Source organism: Dipodomys merriami, unplaced genomic scaffold, assembly GCF_024711535.1.
Source record: "Dipodomys merriami isolate MVZ:Mamm:240054 unplaced genomic scaffold, mDipMer1.0.p SCAF_23, whole genome shotgun sequence".
NCBI lineage: Eukaryota > Metazoa > Chordata > Mammalia > Rodentia > Heteromyidae > Dipodomys > Dipodomys merriami.
In genome coordinates, this window is record NW_027203715.1 from 7,853,002 (window position 1) to 7,874,343 (window position 21,342).

The window sequence follows — 21,342 nt, forward strand, 5'->3', positions numbered from 1 at the left end:
CAGCAGGATGACTTCTCACAGTTGTCCTACGTGCCTGTACCCACAGGCAGGCACTGTAATCATTTGAAATCTCTGCAAGGCTTGACCCCCAGTATTCTAAAATGAGTCCTCAGTTCCACATAGCAATCTGTTTCAGGGTTTCACTTTTACCACCTTACAGCTTAGTCCTTCTTATCTACTCAGAACTCTGACACTACCCTTTCCCTTTCGCCCCACACCTCCTCTTTCATTCTCCCTGTGAAGCTTTGTGTCATAAACAAGGTGGGAGTCATCAGATGGGAACTTCACAGTTTTTTCCCAGTCAAAGGTACAAACCTGTCTATAGCCACTCATCTCCTAAGTTCCTGCCTTCCTGGTAAAAGCCCATCTTCTCACAGCTCTTAGAGCTTTTGGTCTTCTCTCTCTACTTCATCGAAGCTTCATATGTCAGGATTTTCCCTTCTGTATTCATCTCATTTCTCCCAGCTCTGGTCTTGGAATCAACAGTTTAAACACAGTCATTCTCATGCTGGTTCTGGGACTTGAACTCAGAGATTCGTGTTGTCACTTGGATTTTTGCTCATGACTGCTAGAGCCATGCCTCCAGTTTTGCTATTTTTGCTGGTTAATTGGAGATAAGAGTCTGAAGGATTTGTGTACCCAGGCTGGTTTGGAACTGTGGTTCTCAGATCTCAGCCTCCTGAGTAGCTAGGCTTATAGGTGTGAGCCACTGGTGCTTGGCACTCAGAAATCTGCTGACCCTTCTCTTGAGCCTCCATTCTCTCATGATTCCCTCTTTCTGAGTTGTGTGCATTCTTTCTTCATTTACATACCCCATCTTCATTCCTCACTTCACTCTTGCCCTCTTTGTGTTCTGGAAACTGTCACCATGTCTCCTGATGTAATGGATGTTTCAACCTGAGTCTTCTTGGTTCTCAGAATCATTGGACTTTATTGATTTCTTAAACATGTCCTCTAACTGGCTTCTGATATCACAGTACTGATTTTCCTTCTGTGTCTCAACATCTCCTTTAAAGGCTCATCCTTGCCTTGTAGGTCTTTTAAAATGCCATCTCTTTCAGCTTCTCTTCTTCTAGAGCCCGTTTGTGGGATCTTATGTATCCTGTGCCTTAAACTGTCAGGTATATCTCCAGAATTATCTCTGAGTCCTTCCTTCAGTATAATTCTGGCCACCTCCCCTGATCCCATATATTCCTTGTACTCCACATCTCCAGGATTTAGCAAATTACTTTCATTACAAGCCTCTGAGCCTCCTCAGTTGTTTCCACAAAGTAGAAGCCTAGGAATAACCTATGGAACTCCCTTTGTGACTCCCTCTCCAAAATTCAATCCTTCCCTCTGTTCTGTGTGATTTGTACCATACCTCCAACAGCACAGTCATCTGGCTGTCACATGGCTCCCTGCATTTTCACCTTGTGTACCAAAGTGGCATTCAGACTGCTGTTCCCTCTACCTACTGCATACCTCCCCCCAGTGATTTCCTGCTCTTTTTTAGTTTCTGACCTGACCTACACAGTCCTACATGGTCATGCCTCCATAGGACCCCCAGTTCCACCCGTGCCTTCCCTGGGTTCACCTCATGTCTCCTATTTTTTAATCTCAGACATATACCTGTCCTCTCCTACTATCCTCACATCTGACATGCTTTCACAAGTATTGATTTCCTGTTCTCTATACTTCTTCCACTCATCTTCACCTTCAAACCATTAGAACTTTTAAGGAAGCGTGTCTAAAGAGCATAGACTTGGATGCAGAGTGCTGAGTACAAATTGTAGCTCCACCACTCACCAGACTGGAAAATTTATTTAATCTTTCTTCAGTAGTTCTGTTTTCTTCATCTGTAAAATGGTAATAATACAGTATTTATGCTACAGAGTTGTTTTAAGGAGTGTGTGTATGTGTAAGGGAGAGAATGTACACATAATGCCTAGCATCTGGTTAGCACTATAGAAATATCACTGTGAATATATATATATATATATAGATATATAGATATAGATATAGATATAGATATAGATATAGAAATAACAATGTTATCACTGTGACTTATAAGAATAAAAAGGCCACAATGATTGGTGATTATCAGAAGAATTAATTTGCTATTCAAAGTTGATGGGAACCTGCTTTGTTCTCATAACTCCACATTTCTCCCATGATCACTCACCTCCCACCCCTCCCACCTCCGGGTCCTTCCTGGTTTTCAGGAGTACTTCATCCCTGACCCCATCTGAAGTGCAAGACCAAAGCCGGGCACTGATGGCTCACTCTTGTCATCCTAGTTACTTAGGAGGCTCAGATCTGAGGATCACAATTCAAAGCCAGCTCAGGCAGGAAAGTCCATGAAACTCTTATCTCCAATTAACCACCAGAAAACCGGAAGTGGCACTGTGGCTCAAGTGGTAGAGAAGTAGCCTTGAGCTGAAGGGCTGAGAGACAGCACCTAGGCCCAGAGTTAAAGCCCTATGACTGACAAAAGAAAAGCAAAGGGAAGTTCACGACTAGGATGATACCTCAGTTAGAAAATCCCAAATGGAATATAAATTCCAAACAGAACAGTTTGGATAATAAATCCCCAATAGGACCAGATGAAGAATCTCCAAGAAGAGTATAACAACTCTTTCCTGATCTCTTCTTCCAGCCCAATCCTTTTATCTATCCAAAGACCTATATTAAGGACTTACTTCTCCCGTCTTGTCCCAAACTTCTTATATACCTAAGGATGGAATATGAAAGATTGACCACCCCCCCTACTGTCCCAGGTGCATATGGACACCAAGCAAAACCCAGGTATGTGTGGACTTGATGTGCAGGCAGGGCAGTCTGACCCAAGCCTGGCCTCCAACATTCCACTGTGAGCTGATTGAATGTCCCCATCTCTCAGCCCTAATAGCCTTTTGATAACCTCCTTGATAACCTCTGCCCCCTGACTGAGACTCCACAAAAGTCCACCTCCAACCCCACCTCCTTGTAGCCTCCATTCCTCCAGGAAGTTTGGTTGCCCCTTATTGATTCTCAGTAAGTAGTCCTAGCCTGTCAAGATGGAGAGTCCACCACCATGCCATACCACCAGCCGACAAGGAGTGGGTGAGGCTGTAAGAGCTGTTATAAGTTTATATCAGCTTTTAAGATTTACTACATTCTTTTTTCTTTTCTTTTTTAAAGATTTTATTGTGAAAATATCATACAGAGGGGTTACAATTACATGGGAAATGTAATGAGTATATTTCTTATCAAGCATTGTTGCCTCCTCCTTTGTTTCCCCTTCCTATCCTTTCCCATCTTGCCCCTCTATCCGGCCAAAGTTGTAAAGATAGTTTTCAACATAATGGCTTGTATATATCATTGTTGCAATGTATCCCTATTTAAATGGGTTGTTTTTGCCTTCTCCTACACAATTTATACCAACATCAAATACAATGAAAGCAAGGGTTATTCCCTGTGGGCTGGTGGTATGGCATGGTGGTAGAACTCTTGTCTAGCATGTAAAACTCCCTGAGTGTTACAAAAAAAACAAACATAAGCCTCAATCCATTGTATCTGGCCAGAATATATTGAATATTGCATGCCACTATAAGAAACAATTTTGTTTTAAGGTTGGAAATTGGTTATATTACCTAAATGATTAGCAGATATCCTTTTATTTATTACACATGATGTTCTCATTTCACTTCTTTTACTTGTATGTTTTGATATAAAATCAGAAATATGAAATATTCAGATGACGTGGGAGAGAAAGGAGGTTTTAATTTGGCACTGATTGGAGTGGGAGGAGATTGAAATCAAGTGAATGCATGGCACATGTCAGTTTTCATAATAACCTAAACATCTCCCCAGTTTGTACAGAAATTTGACACTCAAGCATATCATAACTTTGCATAATACATATTTTCATTGACGACTTTCTTTCTGAGAATGACTAAACATGAAAATATAGTACTGACTTCTATCAAGGATCTTTCTGTTTTACTTCTAAATTAAACTTCTGAAAAATTTTAAAGGCTAAAACACATGAAAACCTGAGAAAAACTGAGTTCACTGTCACTGAATTATATACAAGGAAAGAAGAAACAACATTTTTAAGTATCAGACCTAAATAAATAGGATAACACAATAGATTTAAATTGTACAAAGGAAACCATTAAAAACAAAGACATCAGAGTAAGGAAAACAACTATAAAATTAATCTTTAATTCTTATTACTTTTTGTATATTAAATATTGTAAATATTTTTTGAAAAGATGGAGAGTCCAACCTGCTCCTATCTCTTTTTCTATTTTTCTTAACAAAAACTACAAAATATGTTGGAAAAATAGGATTAATATTTAATATGATGAATTAAGCCATGAGTTGTCTAAAGAGATATAAATTTATATGAATGTTGGGAAATTATGTGAACTGGATACCTCTGGGAACACATAATATTCTTTCTGAACCAATGAACATTTATATATAGTTGGGTGATATGAGGGTGAGTAACAGAATGAATTATAACATCATCCTAACCTTCATATTTATGGAGATACTGTAGCATTCATAAAAGACTAACGATTGTGTGATCTATCTGAGAGATGGCAATCTCCATGAGGTCTAGTCAACAAATCTCTGCTGACTATAGCTGTTACTAAGCATCTAGTTGAACTCCTGGTGCTGCCCTATAGAGTAGCCATGTTGGACAACCATGCTGAGAAATCCTTGTTTCTGTACTCCCTTGTCAAGCTTTTGAAAGTTGGAAAAACTATATCAAATGACTGTAACACTGGCTGATCTCAGTCTTGCCTAATACTGATTTAACATTGCTGCTTTCAATAATATATAATGTGCACTTCTCAGTTATATAAATTCTAGATGGATACTGTTTTCTTTTTACTGACAATCACAGTTGCTCTTCTTTTTTGATGTTGCTTCCTTAGAGGAAGTTGAAATGTTCCTTGTCCCATATGTTCAATAATATGTGAGGATAACTGTCACTACTTGTATTTTGTTATAAAAAATAACATTTCCTAAGTATTACTGTGTGCCAACATCTTCTCTTTATAGAACTTCTGTGTATTAATTCACTGAACTCTGGATTGCTCTGAGCAGTTAACTGTTAACTTTCTTACATGGAAGCACAGGGGTTAAACAACTTATTAGTAAGTACTCAGACAAAATTTGAGTCTAACAGTACATCAGACAGAGAATGGTAGGAATCATTCATTGGCATTCAGATGATCATCCTGTTAGGGACTTCCCTTAACTGGGCACAGGTTGCTCAGGCCTATAATCCTAGCTCCTCAGGAGGCTGAGATCTGAGGATTGAGATTCAAAGACAAGCCCAGGCAGGAAAAATCCATGAGATGCTTATCTTGAAGTAAGCACCAGAACTGAAAGTGGCAATTTGGTTCAAATTGGTAGAGCACTAGTTTGAGCAAAAATACTCAGGGTCAGCTCCCAGCCTCTGAATTCAAGCCCACAATGGACACAGAGAGAGAGAGAGAGAGAGAGAGAGAGAGAGAGAGAGAGAGAGAGAGAGAGAGAGAGAGAGAGAGAGAGAGAGAGAGAGAGAGAGAGAGAGAGAGAGAGAGAGAGAGAGAGAGAGAGAGAGAGAGAGAGAGAGAACTTCTCTTAAAAAGAGAAGATATCGGTTCTGTCATCTTGGGGATTGCCAGAAGGATCACTGATTATTTCCCTAGATAAGATTGATGGAACAACCACCTCATTCCTTCCCTTCATGAAAAGAAAATGTTGGGAATATGTTTCCTTCCTTGTTAGCTTGTACCAGGGTTTGAACTCAAGGATTCAGCTTGCTTGCTTGTCACTCTACCACTTAAGTCGTGCTTCCAACCTAGCTTTTTTTGTTGGTCATGGGGCTTGACCTCTGGGCCTAGGCGCTGTTCCTGAGCTCTTCAAGTCAAGGCGAGTGCTCTACCACTTGAGCCACAGTGCCACTTCCGGTTTTTTTACTGGTTATTTGGAGATGAGTCTAACATACGTTCCTCCCTGGGCTGGCTTTGAACCATGATCCTCAGATCTCAGCCTCCTGAGTAAGTAGGATTACGGGTATGTATCACCAGTGCCGGTCCAGCTAATCTTTTCCTGGTTATTTATGAAATGGAATCTTGTATACTTGTTATTCACAAAAGCTTCAATTTTCCTATATAGGACTGTAGTTACGAGCCACCGTGGCCTAGCTGAGTAAGTATTAATACAAGGTATCTATCTTCTATTGCATTTTGTTTCCAAGTGTATTCGTATAAACAGTGCAGATTTTGCATATTTATGTGTTAGGTTAAATTTGCTTGCCTCAGTCATATCTGGTTAGTAACTTTTGCTTAGTTCTAGGGTCCACTTTCTTTGGTTCACTGTATTTTTCCTATATTCAGGTAGAAAGGTACCTTACTGAAAATGTGGATTTGTGGACTGGTGTTTTAGATATTCTCTTAGAATATCACAACTCTTTTTCTAAGCCCCATTACCCTCTTACTCCCTAAATCTCAGTGTAGTACAAAGGTGAAGGCTTTAGAGATACAATGCAGTATCCTTGTGGTACGCTGGAGCCCCTGCAAGGTCACCACACGGACCTCTGATGGGTCTTCGTGGGCTGGTCATGGGGACCTTCCCAGGACACACATTCAGAAGTTCCACTCCCCTTCTTGGGACCGGAAGCAACATGTGCCACATATACTTTCTATTTTCTAATATTTTCCTTCAGTGATATAAACAGAACCAGAACATAGAAATATTATGTTTTATTACAGCAATATATATTAACTATATTATTTCAACCTTTAAAACCATGTTAATATTTTATATACAGTTGGTATTCTTTCTGTAATTCCTTATTTTTTATTTTTGAATGTAACTAAAGTAATATAGTTTGTGTGTATTTTATCATTCTAGTATAACTACATTTGCACTACTTACATGCAACTTTTTTCAAATTCTGATATTTAATACTGTGTTTTTGGATAACAACTTTATTGTACTTTTATTTCAGTTTGCCATTATGGCCTTATAAATACAAACAATAAAACCTATTTTTGCTAGTATAGAGTTCAATGTCCTTTGGAAACTACAGACTCAGGATATAACATTGTGCATACACTAATGTGTATAACCTTATTTACAACTGCTCCATAAAATTAGTAGTTTAGATGGCAGCCTCTTCATGCGCACTAGGCATGCTGGGGCCTCTGGTGAAGTAGAAGCCTCACTGCAGCTCGCCCACCTTCTGCAATACCAGGGGACTGTGGGAGAAGACATGCTGGCGGGCTAGGATGGTGCCACAGCACAGAGCCAACTGCAGTCACTGGAAGCTCTACCTGGGCATAGGCGTACATGGCACGGTGCCCACTGAAGTACTCTAGCACCGGCCTGTAGGCCCAGGGCTTGAATGACCCTTCCTTGGGAAGGGTCATCATGCATTGCATGATGGGGCCTACTGAACCAAAGCCTTTCTCTAGATCTGCTTGTACATAGATAGCTTTCTTGGAGCAGGGGAAAACTCTGTTGTGCTGCAAGAAGAAAGACAGGCACAGAGGTGGTAACTCCAACTTTTGTACCCAAGTCACTGTGGAAGATTTCTTCCCTGCAACCTCCCACCAGATCAGTCTGTCCAGCTCCTTGTCCTTGGAATAGCAACCATTGACACTAATGTCAGGTACTAATGGCTCCTCTTTTGTGTTGGTTAATTGATATAAAGAGAGCCCCTCCCTCAGACAACAAAGTTATATTCTGGGTTTTGAAAACATTCTGTTTCTGAGCATTCCCAGTGTTTGGTTTTTGTATTCTTTCTTGTAAATTCTTGTGAAATTTGTATTTTAGGTGTGTGGGGAGGAGCAGCCAGATTATGAACATAGTTTCCTACAAGCCTTTTATCTAAAAAGGAAAACAGATTCCCCTCTAAAACTGCCTAACAGTCAATAAATTTGTGAGGGGAACAGGCTATTTTCTCCTAAGATCAAAATGTGCTAGTTTTATATGCATGCTTTATGTGTTCAAAATACAATTAAGTCATTCTCTATCATGGAAACGATTGGACAAACCTAAGAGTTAAGTGTCCTGGGAGCCAAAAGAAGGAGTTTTGTGAGCTTTACCAATGCGGGGGGAGAGGTGAGAGGTGTTAAAATCAACATATTATTTTGCAGAATCAAAGTGGTAATACAAAATGAGAATGACAAAAAATCTCTGGTCTCATGTGTTGATCTCATGTGCTGCCCTTGACATGGCACATTTTGCCTTTCTGGCTGTGGTTAGGTCCACCTGCCCGGTGGATAAGTTGTCTTCAAGGCATCTTGGTCCTGAAGAGGGACTTTGATTACCCAGTGGGAGTTGGAACCAGGCGAAGGACAGGACAAAGTCCACTTCCAGGGCATAGCTCCTTAGTTCCCCATGCAAGTAGGATTAGCAGGGAAATTTCTCTGAATTTGACTCCAGAAAACAACCACTGAACCAAAAGGAATGACCGCCAAACACCTTTCCCCTTCCTCCAATCCCTCCTTCCTTGGTAAAGTGCAAAATAGTTTTGCAGGTTTTGGCACTCACACAAATCACCAACCCTCACCTGATAAATTAGGTTGCAAGTGACTAAGTCATGTAAATGCATAAGGCCACACTCTTTACTCTGGACAACATCTTCAGGTTGTTTGATGCTTTAATTTTTTAAAATTCCTTTTTGTAATTTGTGGGGCTTGAACTCTGTGCCTGAGTGTTAACATGTTGCTGAACTCCTCAGATCAAGCAGAAGCATCTACCACTTGAGCCACAGCAACACTTCCTCCTTTCTGGTGGTTAATTGGAGATAAGAGTCTCACAGATTTTCCTGCCATGGTTTACTTTGAACCATGATTTTTTAAATTATATTTCTATATATTTCCGCTAATTTCAGGAGGCTTGGGTCTCCTTTCTCTTTTATTTTCTCCTGTATCTTTTCTTGTTTGGGAACAAATGTCATGGACTGTCCATCCATTCAAAACTAAGCTTATTTCATTAATTTAATAGAAAAGGAATCCAGCTTGCCTGCATCTCAGGGAAGCTTTGCATATAATGTTCATCTGATAATTCACATCAGTGAATTTTCAAAGTCATGTTGATAATTTTTTGTAAACCATTCACTAAAAAGGTCCCAAAAAGCAAGAATAAATAATAATGTTCTGATTTCTAACAAGGTTAAAAAAACAAGTATTTCAAGAAAACACATTCTAGTCTTCCCAGATTCCATGGTGAAGAAGTCCTTAACACTACCCCCTCCTTTCAAACTTGTAGCTTTATTCAGTTTTACTAGCTTTCATTTCGGTACTAGCACCAGTAATCTCCTTGTAGTATTTGACAGTGAAATTCCATTTGTTAATAGCTCAATTCATATTGACAATGGTAGACTCATGAGTTAACTATCATAGAACATAAAATATTGAATAGCATTAATTATATGCAACTATTCCATAAATTAATATAAGTACCACATATATGCATCTTCATCAATTTTTAAAATGCAAAAGTTACATATCTGTGTCATAAAATAAATCAGATCACTAGTATGAGACTAAGCTAAACCTATTTCATCATCCCCAATATTCTTTGTAAAATTTTCTCTTCTCATTAACTTTTACCTTAAGGCCTTCTTTTCCTAGCAACCGATGATATGTTGATGACTCTACATTTTAGTCACCTCCGTATAACTTTTTTCCCTTTCCACCTGCAGTTAGTAGCTCATGTTAAATACCTGAGGAATAATTGGTTCCAATGTGCCTGAAAGATGCCAGGAGTACCAAAGTCGACTGGCTGTGCCCACTCTGCCCTTTTTTACTTAGGGAATGGAGTATCAGTGTCAGGGGTGTCAGGGAATCAGGTGGCTGGAGCCATGGTACTATGAATTATGGGTAGTAGAACAGAGTAGCAGAAACTAGGATACCAGGGAAAGAAGAATTGTGACTATAATCATTGAGTTGCAATGACTGGGCGTAGGAAGCACATCTGGAGTTCACTGCTCCTGCGGCACTGAGCCCAGGACAGCCGGGGAGGTTCCAGCTCTAGATCAGGACCAGGCTTTGTGGACAAGACCAGATAGGACATCTGGGGACCTGAGCAGTGGCCGTCTTGTGTGGGCTGGGAACTTCATTCGTGTAGTCTAGGTTTCTCCATGGAAAAGCGCATTCACTCCTGTGCCTCTCCTGTCTTTAGGATTCCTGCTATTCTCCTGCCTGCTGCCATGTCCAACTACAGGTGTCAGCTTCTCCACACTGCTGAAAGGCCATCCCAGACATGCTCACAGGGCTTCCCATGCATGCATGCAGAGCTCTGGGGTGCCATCCTCCAGCCAAACTGTACCCGCTGTTTAGCTTGGCCTAGGAGTCCACGAACTACAATCTTACACAGGAAGCCAGGGGTACACAAGGCCATCCTGCAGTCTCAGGAATCCTTTCCCTCCTGCTCAGGTGTGGGGTGGCTGTGAAGCCAACCACAACATCACATTTGATTATCTAAAAGGAAGAATAAAAAAGCTTCACTGTCCCAGAAACAACTGCCCCTAGGGTTCTTTGTGTACATGAGGGGTGTGTGTGTGTGTGTGTGTGTGTGTGTGTGTGTGTGTGTGTGTGTGTCTGTGTGTGTGTGTGTCTGTGTGATGTGAGAGAATCAAACACAGCTGAGGTTTGGGGTAAAACACTTCTTCACTTCAACATTGAGTTTTGGTATCTAGTGGTTGTCCCCCCCCCCAATTCTGAGTCAACGTTCTAAAGTTGTCTTTCTTTATAAATTTTTTTTTGGGTCCGGTTGTGGGGCCTGAACTCTGGGCCTGGGCACTGTCCCACAGCTCTTCAGCTCAAGGCTAGCGCTCTACCACTTGAGCCACAGCACCACTTCCGGCTTTTTTCTTTTTTCTTATGTGGTGCTGAGGAATCGAACCCAGGGCCTCAGGCATGCAAGGCAAGCGCTCTACCACTGAGCCACCTTCTCAGCCCCCCTTCTGTATACTTTTATCCTTTGATCTTCTTGATGTTCAGATTCCTATGGTCTGCTTGTGAACTGCACCATTTGCTTGTTGAAGGTGGGCCTTTTAAAAAATTTATGAAGCCCTTTGATCACTTGAAATGCTGTTTTTAATGTGTAAGTGCATTTTACTTAGCCCAACTCTTGGGGCCTTCCCTGTGACTGGTAATTCTGAGATTAGCTTAGGGCTAATATGAGATACTATCCTTTCAATCTATCTTTCTAGTGAAAGAAGTTGGGCGTCTTTATTGAAATAATTGCCTGGTTGTAAAAAAAAAAACAAAAACAGTGTTATAAATGTACAATCGCTTGATTTTAGTAAATTGTGCACTGTAGTGATAATTTTTTTTTACTAAGGTGAATAGTTGGAATGGGAAAAAAAATCACAAATTCTAAAACTTAAAAATTGATCAAATAACAAAAAAAAAGAAAGTCACTGATTAGGAATGTATTACAAATGTAAATGTTTAATAAATAAATGAAATATTTGAAATTCTTATCCACAAAGGAAATATGTATCAAAAAGTCACTGAGATTCCATATTACACATCAGAATACTTATCACAACTCAAACAAATAAAAACAAATGCTGGAGAGGTTGAAATAAATCAGGAATATTCAGTTGTGTGGCATTATAAACTAGTGCAACCCATAAGCAGCTCAGAATGGAAGTTTACACAATGCCAAAAAAGACACATATTTTAATGACCTTTACAACAACTTGGATACATATTGAAGGAATATGATTCAACATGAATATCCATGTTCATGGCAGGAGCATTCATAACAATCAATCTCTGCAGTCCACCTAGGTGTACCAGAAAGAGGGAATAAAGAAAATGTAATATTCATAGCTATAAACATATACTGGGATATAAGAGAAGTGAATGCTTCTACTATTTCATTTCAAAAATATTTTTGGATATACACAATCCTAATTTCACTTGGTTTTATGGCATTGTGTTTTTGCTTTGGTGAGGAACCTCCATAATGATTTTCAGAGCAGTTATAGCAGGCTAAAGATATCCTATAATATGTGGATGGTAGACCAAAATTTAAATATATCAGTGAACACATACAGGACAATCATATATAGTTTATAATTTGAGGCAATGTTAAGAAGGCAACAATTGGGGGAAAAGACAATTTTAGAAGCTTAATAAGAAATTATCTTGAGAAGTTGAATAAAGAGGTACAAAATGAGATTCATCAAAAGCTGTTGAATGATAGAAGATGGAAGAAGGTTAGAAAAACAGATTCATCTGCATGGTCAACTCGACTGAAGTATATGCATATTTGGTGTACATTGATGAAACTCATTCCAAAACTGTGAGCTATTCTTTTGCATCTCTTGCATTTGAGGTAGAATAGGTCCAGGCTCAGCTCATGCCAAGAGGTAGATGCATTGTGACAAGTTCAGGTTTGTACTGAAGATCATCATATTGAAAAAAATAACTGAAATTAATGGCACCCTTCTAGACTTACATCTATACTAACAGACAACTTCCTGGTTGCTCACTCTGTAGCTTCAATTCTTTAGTAGCAAGAACAATTCTAGGAGGTCTTTCCTTGCCATACTTTTTGAGGTTTCCACTGAAAATTGAACTTATTAGAATCTCAAACGTTTCCGTTTGGGGGTGGTGGATACTGATGGCTTATAACTACAATCCTACATATGCAGGAGACGGAGATCTGAGGATGGGGGTTCTAAGCTAGCCTGAGAAGAAGGTCTATGAGATTTCTCTCTAGTTACCCAACAAAAAATCAGAAGTGGTACTCTGTACCAAAGTTGGAGAGGGCTAGCTTTGAACCAAAGAGCTGAAGGACAGTACTCAGTCCCTGAGTTCATGTGCTGTGACCAACAAAAAGTAAGTTTCATTTTTTGACTATGGTTTCCTCTTCTAACTCACCATGTGCTTTATCAGGAAGTCTTGCTTAAGGTTCCTATGTCTTACTCAAGTAGATTTTGTCTGTCAACAATAACCAAGTCTACAAAGTCTACCTAGAGTACAATCAGCAAGTTTAAAACAAATATAATATTTTTTAAGTGTGGATGTGCAGACCTTTGACTAATTCTTACTTTAATGAAACTATGTTGGCCTTCCTTCCACTTGAACAATTGTGTGTAAAATAGATGCATCCCTGGATTTAATCGGTTCTTCCCAGAATCCATTTTTTCAAGATTGTTTTTCCATTGATGCAGAAAAGTTCCAAGTTGTGGCTACTATTATTTATTGTATTGCTAGTTTTAAGCATGGGAAAATATATCAAAGGTATTTCAAACTTGATTTGTATGAAAAATGTTCATTCATTATCTAAATTCAAAAAACATAAATTACTAAATGCACTGTTTCTTTGGTGAAAAGAAGAGCATGCGGGTCAGAGATAGTCTTCCATGTAGGAGTCTTAGAGGATCTGACTATCTAGTGGTCTGGCTTTTAGTAGTAGGTTGCCATGATGGGTCTTTCCAACACTTCTAGTTTGGAAGTAGAGGCCTGGTGAAACAAACACATTTGTCTCTGACTTACTCTCTTTCAGGATGTCCAAGGCTGATATTGATTGTGAACGATAATAATTGTCCTCCTACCATTTCCTTCTAAGTAATTTAACTTATATTTGGGATTTTGCAACTTGTAGCAGCTTATATGTAACAGTCTCCTGTGGAGCGATTTAAGAGCAAACCTTCAGTATCTGTGTTACAGTATAGTGGTGTCATAACAGTTCCTTATATTTTATAATATAAGATAAATAAAAATGGTTTTCTTAGGAAATCTAGCTAAATTATGTATCATTAAACATTATGATAATTGTGTGTCAAAGTTTATAGATCACTTTATTTTCAAAAGAAAATCGAAGTAATCAGAATATTGATATTTTTGAAATGTATAAGGCATGTATATTTCCAAAGGCAATATTACTCATATTTCCAGTTTCCTATTTTGTCATGTAGTTTATTAATTTTGTATTTTGTCCAAATTATAGCTTACTATATATTACTTGTGCTATAAGAAATGGAATACAAATTCAATTCTTGTGTTTGTTTTCATTCATTTGTATTTATCATAAAGTTGTTTTGCAAAGAGGTTTCAATTCAATGAGTTTATTAGTATAATGCATCTTGATTAGTGTTACATTGATCTACCCCATCTTTCCCAACACTACCCATCCTCCAAGTTACCTGGTTCCATTTTTACATATGTATCATTAATATTATGATTGTATTTGCTATCCATTCCTGTTTTCATTAATCTGCCCCATCTTAAACTTCTTCCCCAGCTGAACATGATTTCCTTTCTGCTACTTACTTTCTTGAACTCTTCGTTCTTGTTTAGTTATTCAGAGAACCACCATCACTGTAATATTTCCATAAGCATACCGAATATTGGGCTTTTAAAGTTTATTTTGATTTCAACATGTACATAGGAGTTGACATTCAATACATGAGTACATGAGTACACTGGATCTTGATCAATGTCACCTCTTTCATAATTTTCCCCAATGCTCTCACTACCAACTTTTCCTCAATTTCTTCATTTTATGGGATATGCATTAAGTTAGATCATTGCAATTATCCCCACTTTATTGCTTCATATATCTATTTCTCCCTACCTTGATCCCAGTCCTACCTCTGAGTACTTGATTCCTGGTGTTTATTTTGTTGGAAGGTTAGTTAGCTAGTCTAAGGAATTACATTATTTACATTCTTCTCTGAACCAACCATATTTCAGTTCATAACTAGGTGTATACTTGGATTCCACCCCAAAGTGTGCATATTGTATTGATCCTGATCATGTCTACCGTCCTATATAACAGAAAACATATCTCCCTGGGTTTGACTTTCTTCCCATCTTTCACTTAACATGATTTCCCCCAATTTCTTTCCTTTCTTTGCAAATGATGCATTATCATTCTTTATAATAGATAAATAAAATTCCACTGTGCATGTTTATACACACATATGCATATTTATATGCATATAGCTATCATATTTTCCTGATCAACCTGTTTACTGAGTGGCATAGTCCATATCTAAATGCGATTTCTTGTACTATAATGCTTTTTCTTTCAATGTTTTGGAAAAAGACTTAGTATCATTTGCCTAATCTTGTGCATACAGTCTATTCTATAACAAAAATCATTCTATTAATTTCCTAATCTAGTCATTTACATTTCTATATATGTTGGCTCCTATAAATCACAGGGATTCATAATTGTGTATGATTCTGTTTTTAAGAGCAAGACTAAATGCTTGCTTGTATATAGTTGACACTTGCAAATAATTTATTATATAATTATATATACATACATATACATATATAATTTACATATTGACATACATATATATACATATAGTGTGTGTATATATATATGTATATATATATTATCTATGTGCTAGTGCTAGGACTTAATTTCAGGTCCTTTTGCTTTTCTTTTTTGCTCAAGGTTGGCATTCTTCCATTTGAGCCACAGATCCACCTTTAGCTTTTTGGTTCTTAGTTGAAGGTAAGGGTACCATAGTCCATTTCACCTTGTCTGTGAGTACCATGGTCCATTTTAGCTTGTCTGTCTTGAAACTATGATCCTCAACTTTCAGCCTTCTAAATAGTAAGTCAAGCACCACTAAACCCAACCCCATTCTATTTGAATTAAAAATTAATTTAAATAACAACAACTTGTAGTATTTTCTTTCTTTTCTTTCTTTTTCATTTTTATTGTGAAAATACTGTACAGAGGGTGTTACAATTACATGGGCAAGATAATAAGTACATTTCCAATCATGCATTGTAGCCTCCTCCTTTGTTTCCCTTTCCCATCCCTTCCCATCCTCCCCTCACCCCTCCCACAATCCTAGTCTCCCCACCCATCAAAGTTGTAAAGTTCGTTTTTCCACATAACTACTTGTACATCTCATTGTTGCAATGAATCCACCTGTATACCTATTTAAACGATTTGTTTTTTTCCCTTCCCCTCCACAAATTATACCAACCTCAAATACAGTGAGGGAGGGACATACAAAGCAAGAAAGAAATAATCTTATAAATGTGTTAGAAACAATCACCTGAAAGAAAAAAACATTTGAATACATATCTTAGGGTTCATTTTCCTAACATCAACTTATCTGAACTTTTCTGCTTGACTCAGACATATACATTTTCAAATAAATGTCTTTTCATTTAAACTAAATTACACTGCTTAATTTTTTTTCTTATTCCAACTTACCTACCAAGAAAGAAAAGGAAAAATTCAAAACTAAAGAACCTCTGAATCTAACAGTTCTCAAGCCTGCCAACCACAGTTTCTTTGCTGGGAAATAGAACAGGATGATGTTTTCTACAAGCAAAGCAGCAGAAAATACTCTTTACTGAAGTAGCTGCAAATCTGATAAGGATGAGGACAAGCAAATTTATTCAGTAAGTATTACAATGTGTTTGCTGTGGTAGGCTGACTCTAGTGGATAAGTTTAGCCTATCTTAGAGGATGTTCATAATCATGTGGAGAATAATCAAAGGTGAATATGTAATTAGAGAGGTGTGATTTCTGGAAGATGAATGTTTATATTGTAGTTTGTATACTGTTGAAAATGAGACGGTTAAGATAGGGATGTTTATGTAATTTTTCTGCTTGTAAGACAAAGAATTATACTAGCAATACCTTTGAAATCTGATTTTAAAGTAAGGGTCCTTACAGTTTCTGTTGCAAAATAAAGTTTTACCCAATAAGTAGTTTTTTATTCTGAATTGGTTTAGAAATGAAATATCAAAATATTATTGAACACTCAATAATAATGACTTAAGAACATGCCACGGATAATCACAGCTACTTAGTAGGTAGAGATCTGAAGATAGCTGTTTGAAGCTAGTCCAAACAGAAAATAACTCTGAGACTCATACAGACAATTAGCCAAGAAAAAAGTATGAAGTTGTCCTGGGGTTCAAGTTGTAAACTGCTAGCACTGAGCAAAATGGCTCAAGGAAAACACCAGGCCATAGTTCAAACCTCAGTACTGGCACAAAAATAACATGCACCTAAAACATACAAATATGTTTATTTAAATAAAGTCATTCCTTGTATCCTTCACAGTATAATAATAAAACAAATTTTATACATATATAATTTATAGTAGTAATAGAATATCAGTAATTATACTATACATATATCATTTATATATTATAATAACATTACATATATTATACATACATTATAGTAATAACAATACTATCCATTAAATTAATACATGTTTTGGAACAGTGAATAGATTTTTTTAGTACAACAAAGTACCTATTCACAAAAAATATTCCTTTTGGATTATATATCACTAACAAACTATTCCATGTGCATTCAAGGTACTTAATGATAAAAGCCTGTATTCATAAGCATAGGTGTCGTTGACATGGATTTGTTACTCCTTAAACTGTTACACCAATTACTTCCACAAACATTGAAAGCTGTATGATGTTCATTCAGCTATATCTCTAGAAATTAAACCGATCTTTATTTGATACAAAGATCATTTGATACAAGTCATTACCCATACCCTTTTCATTTAAAAATATTTATATTCTGTAGCAATTTTGTTGCCATTATAACCATAATGAAGAAGATAATGTGGCTTCATCTACTCCATAGTTCTTAAAAGGTAATGAATGTGACATTTACAAAATTGCCTCAGATATGCCTTGTGGAAAACTGGATTTGAATTATGGTCACTCTTAGGTACTTGGGAAATTTGCTTGGCCTTGTTGGCTAGGTCTTTTTGAGTGATATATTGAATTCCTTTCCTAAATTGCAGAACTGTCATGAGCACTAAAACTACTCTAGTGCAGGTGCAGTGCTTGGAATGGTGTTTTGAATAAGTCCCAGATAAATCTGCTTCTCTCACAGCATCCTTTCTGAATGCCTTCAGAAATATTTACCCAATTGATGGTAATATCTGTGAAAATTTGTCTTTACTAAAAAAAATATTCTATTCTTCACATGAAACAATGAAAGTAATGTTGGGGCTGTCCTGTGGCTTTTATTCTAAAGGAGGTTTGCCTAAATTTATTTACTATATTAGTGGTACCAGTAGCATTCTTTAGTGCTGCCCTTCATGTTTCTAGTCTGTGTTCCATCTGGAATACAATTGTAACTTAGTTTATAATCTTTGTTACCAGAATAAAAAAATACAAGTGTCTTTCCAATAACAAGACAATTTAGGCAAACATTGCATATTATATGCTTAATACTTTCCTGAAGTATATTTCTAATTTCTTTTAGACCCATAAAGGATAGCTCAGAACAGGGAAAGAGCATTGTAAGGAATAATAAAAAGTACTATTATGGTGGTCTTAATGACAAAGTGTAAGGAATATATAACAAAACTGATGGTAGGTTAATTTGCTCTTTTTGCTATTCTCTCCCCCTTCTTTGTAGAAAGGTTCTCACTATGAAGTGACAAATTATCTAGACGTTTCAAGCCTTGTCTCAGTGACAGAAGAGATGGGATTAAGGATATGTGCTACTATGACTGCTTTTAAGGAAGTTCACAATAAAGCAATACTAACACATATAAAGAAACTTTTGTAAGTGATGTGTATTCACTTCCTCAATTGCCAAAATTAAATTCATATGTCAAAACATCAAATTATTTACATTACAATATATGCCGTTCACCTGGAATCACCTCCACAAATCAAATGCAAACTAAAAGCTCGATCTCAAAAACCAACATCTAATCAGTATCTGAAATACAAGAAGATAAACAAAAAACCTAAACGAGTGAGACCTTTCACACTGGTAAGAGCATTGATAGCTGGATTTTAAACCAGGGCTTGAAATGATCAGATGTCATTAAATATGTGATTAAATTGCAGGATTGACCTTGGTCTCAACATTGGAGGTACAATTCAAAGGCAGCTAAGGTTGCTGCAGTATTGTTGCTGCATATTCAGTGTGACTCTCCCTAATAATGGTAGTGTACAGAGTCGAAGCTAAGTCAGTAAAAGGTATAGGAAGTATTCTCCACTGAGAAAAATTGCAGGGGTGAATCCTCCCTCTTGCGTTGAGAATGTACAGCTCATCTCATTTTACTTTAGGCTCTAGCATATTTCTGATCTGAAGACCATTATAACACCTCTGTGTGCAATGGTGAGCAGGGTAGGTGTGTATTACTCTAATACACATAAAAACCTTAGAGGTATGGGATGACCCGACCCTCAAACTTCATTCTATGTTGTTGAATTTCATGGAGAAATATTAATAATTAACCAATTCAGATTAATCTAAGTCTGATTCAGGCAACTGAGATAAGACTTTAGGGTCATTCACTCCAGTCAGTTTGTGACCTATGAAATAAATCATATTATTTCACAATGTATATATGTTTGTGAAAATTTATGCAAAACCACATACCAATTGTATAAAAGGGACACTTATCCATCTCTTATATTAGCAGAAGTAACAATACTCCAGAAATGTACTTCCTTGCTAGTGTATCACAGGATGACTGCTTTGGTGTCTTTCCAGATGCTCATATAATTTTATGTATCTTCTTTGGGAAAAAGTGTATCAACAGTTTGTTTAGAGGTGTTCATATCATTACTGTTGAGGATCTTCTTTGGAAAAAGAAAAGTTGGGAAAGTGTGTTTCCACAGTTTGTTTTGAGGTGTTCTGAATATCAGTACTGTCACTAACTGCAACAATAGAACAGCACAGATGATGGGATACCTGGACAAAGAACTGAGAAATCACAGAGAGGGATAGGAAAGAATACACCTGGGGATCAGAAGGCTCATTGTTCTGGATCGCAAAATCCTTCTTAATATGCTTTATATTCATTTTATTACAGGGTTTTGGTCAGTGGTTACAGGTATGTGCACAAACTATGGCATAATCTAGTCATTAACATGAGGTATTGTTTGTATACATAGTTGTCACTGTGTATGTAACTCCCTTACTGTTAGGGTGCAGAAGGGAGCAATAATCATATCAACCGTAACACAGACAACAATATTATCTCCAAGGCCTTAATCTTTTAGTGTCCTAACAGCTCTAACTTAAATAAATTTAAGGCAAAAAATTATGTGTCTGTCTTCACTTGACTGTTTGACCCTTCCAGGGCATAGCTTTCATTCTTCTGAGTGCTGTTTGAGATGGCTTTTCGATCTCTTATCCCTTTCCAGGGCTCATGACTCTACTGTAGAAATCCTCACATGTATTCTTACAGATGTATTATTTTGAAAATGATATTTTTATAGAATAGATTCACTTTATAAGCTTAATATTCCCTTTCTTTCCCTCTGCCTCTCTCTCCCTCTCCCTCTTCCTTTCCTTCTCTCTCTCCTTACACCTCCCTCTATTCTCTGTAGTAAAGAGAGACTCCAAGCCTCAAATCTGTGTGTGTGTGTGTGTGTGTGTGTGTGTGTGTGTGTAGTAATGAGATTAGACTCCAAACCTCAAACTCTTGCTTGTTTTTTTCACTCATGACTGAAGCTATACTACTTGAGCCAAGGTTTCACTCTGCCTTTGTCTGCACAAGTGAACATAAATGTTTCATGGATTGCTACTGCAAAAGGCTGTGAACCTTGATCTTTCAATCTTAGCCTCCTGTTTATATAGGAATATTGATGGGATACTGGCATCCACCTTTATTATCAAGTGTTTTTGTTTTGTTTTGTTTCTTGCTGTTGTTTTTGTTCATTCAAAATCTGTAAGGAAAGCAAATTATTCATAAACAGTACTCTTCAAATAAAATACGTATTGTTGAAAGATTACCTTAATTATGCTATTCTTCTGCATTACTTTTATTACTTGGTATGTACATTACTTAATTTGATTTCTTGAATTCTATTGTTTCACACAGTAGAGTCATATATATATATATATATATATATATATATATATATACATATACATATAATTTTCCTTGTCTTGGTTTATAATGTGTTAGTTTTTTCACAACAGTTTATTAAAGTTTATCTCTGTACTACTGAAGCAAGACCTTTATGATTATTCAATATCCTGTAATTCATAAGTTCATCTCTTCTTGTGGCACTATGTGGGTACCAGGTAGTTTCCTGTAATCACTCCACATGTTTTAGAAGTCACTGCCAGACACTTTTCTGACCATATATGAGTTCACTGTTCTGCCAAATATGCAAGGGCATCCTTTGTAATTCTCCTTTGATTTTCATTGTTGTAAATCCTATGATGGTCATGTTGATTTTCTCCCCTGTTGCTTTCATCACTGTATTTGGGAACTACTGATATATACTATTTTACTTCACTCCATTCTCCTTGTGACTTGGCCTGTACCCCTCTCAGAGCACAGGGCCAGATATTGGGAATATTAAATTTAGTCTTTATTTCATAAATATATCTTTACTTTCTAGCAATACA

At 37.2% G+C, this 21,342-nt stretch overlaps 1 long non-coding RNA gene across 1 annotated transcript in view; it reads left to right on the plus strand.

The window, feature by feature from the left end:
- Positions 1 to 18,668, plus strand: part of LOC138835127 (uncharacterized) — a 34,680-nt gene extending 16,012 nt beyond the window's left edge. The window contains exons 3-4 of the long non-coding RNA XR_011374457.1: positions 16,194 to 16,376; positions 18,379 to 18,668. This is a non-coding gene — a long non-coding RNA (uncharacterized lncRNA). The remainder of the gene's footprint in view (positions 1 to 16,193; positions 16,377 to 18,378) is intronic.
- The last annotated feature ends 2,674 nt before the right edge of the window (positions 18,669 to 21,342 follow it).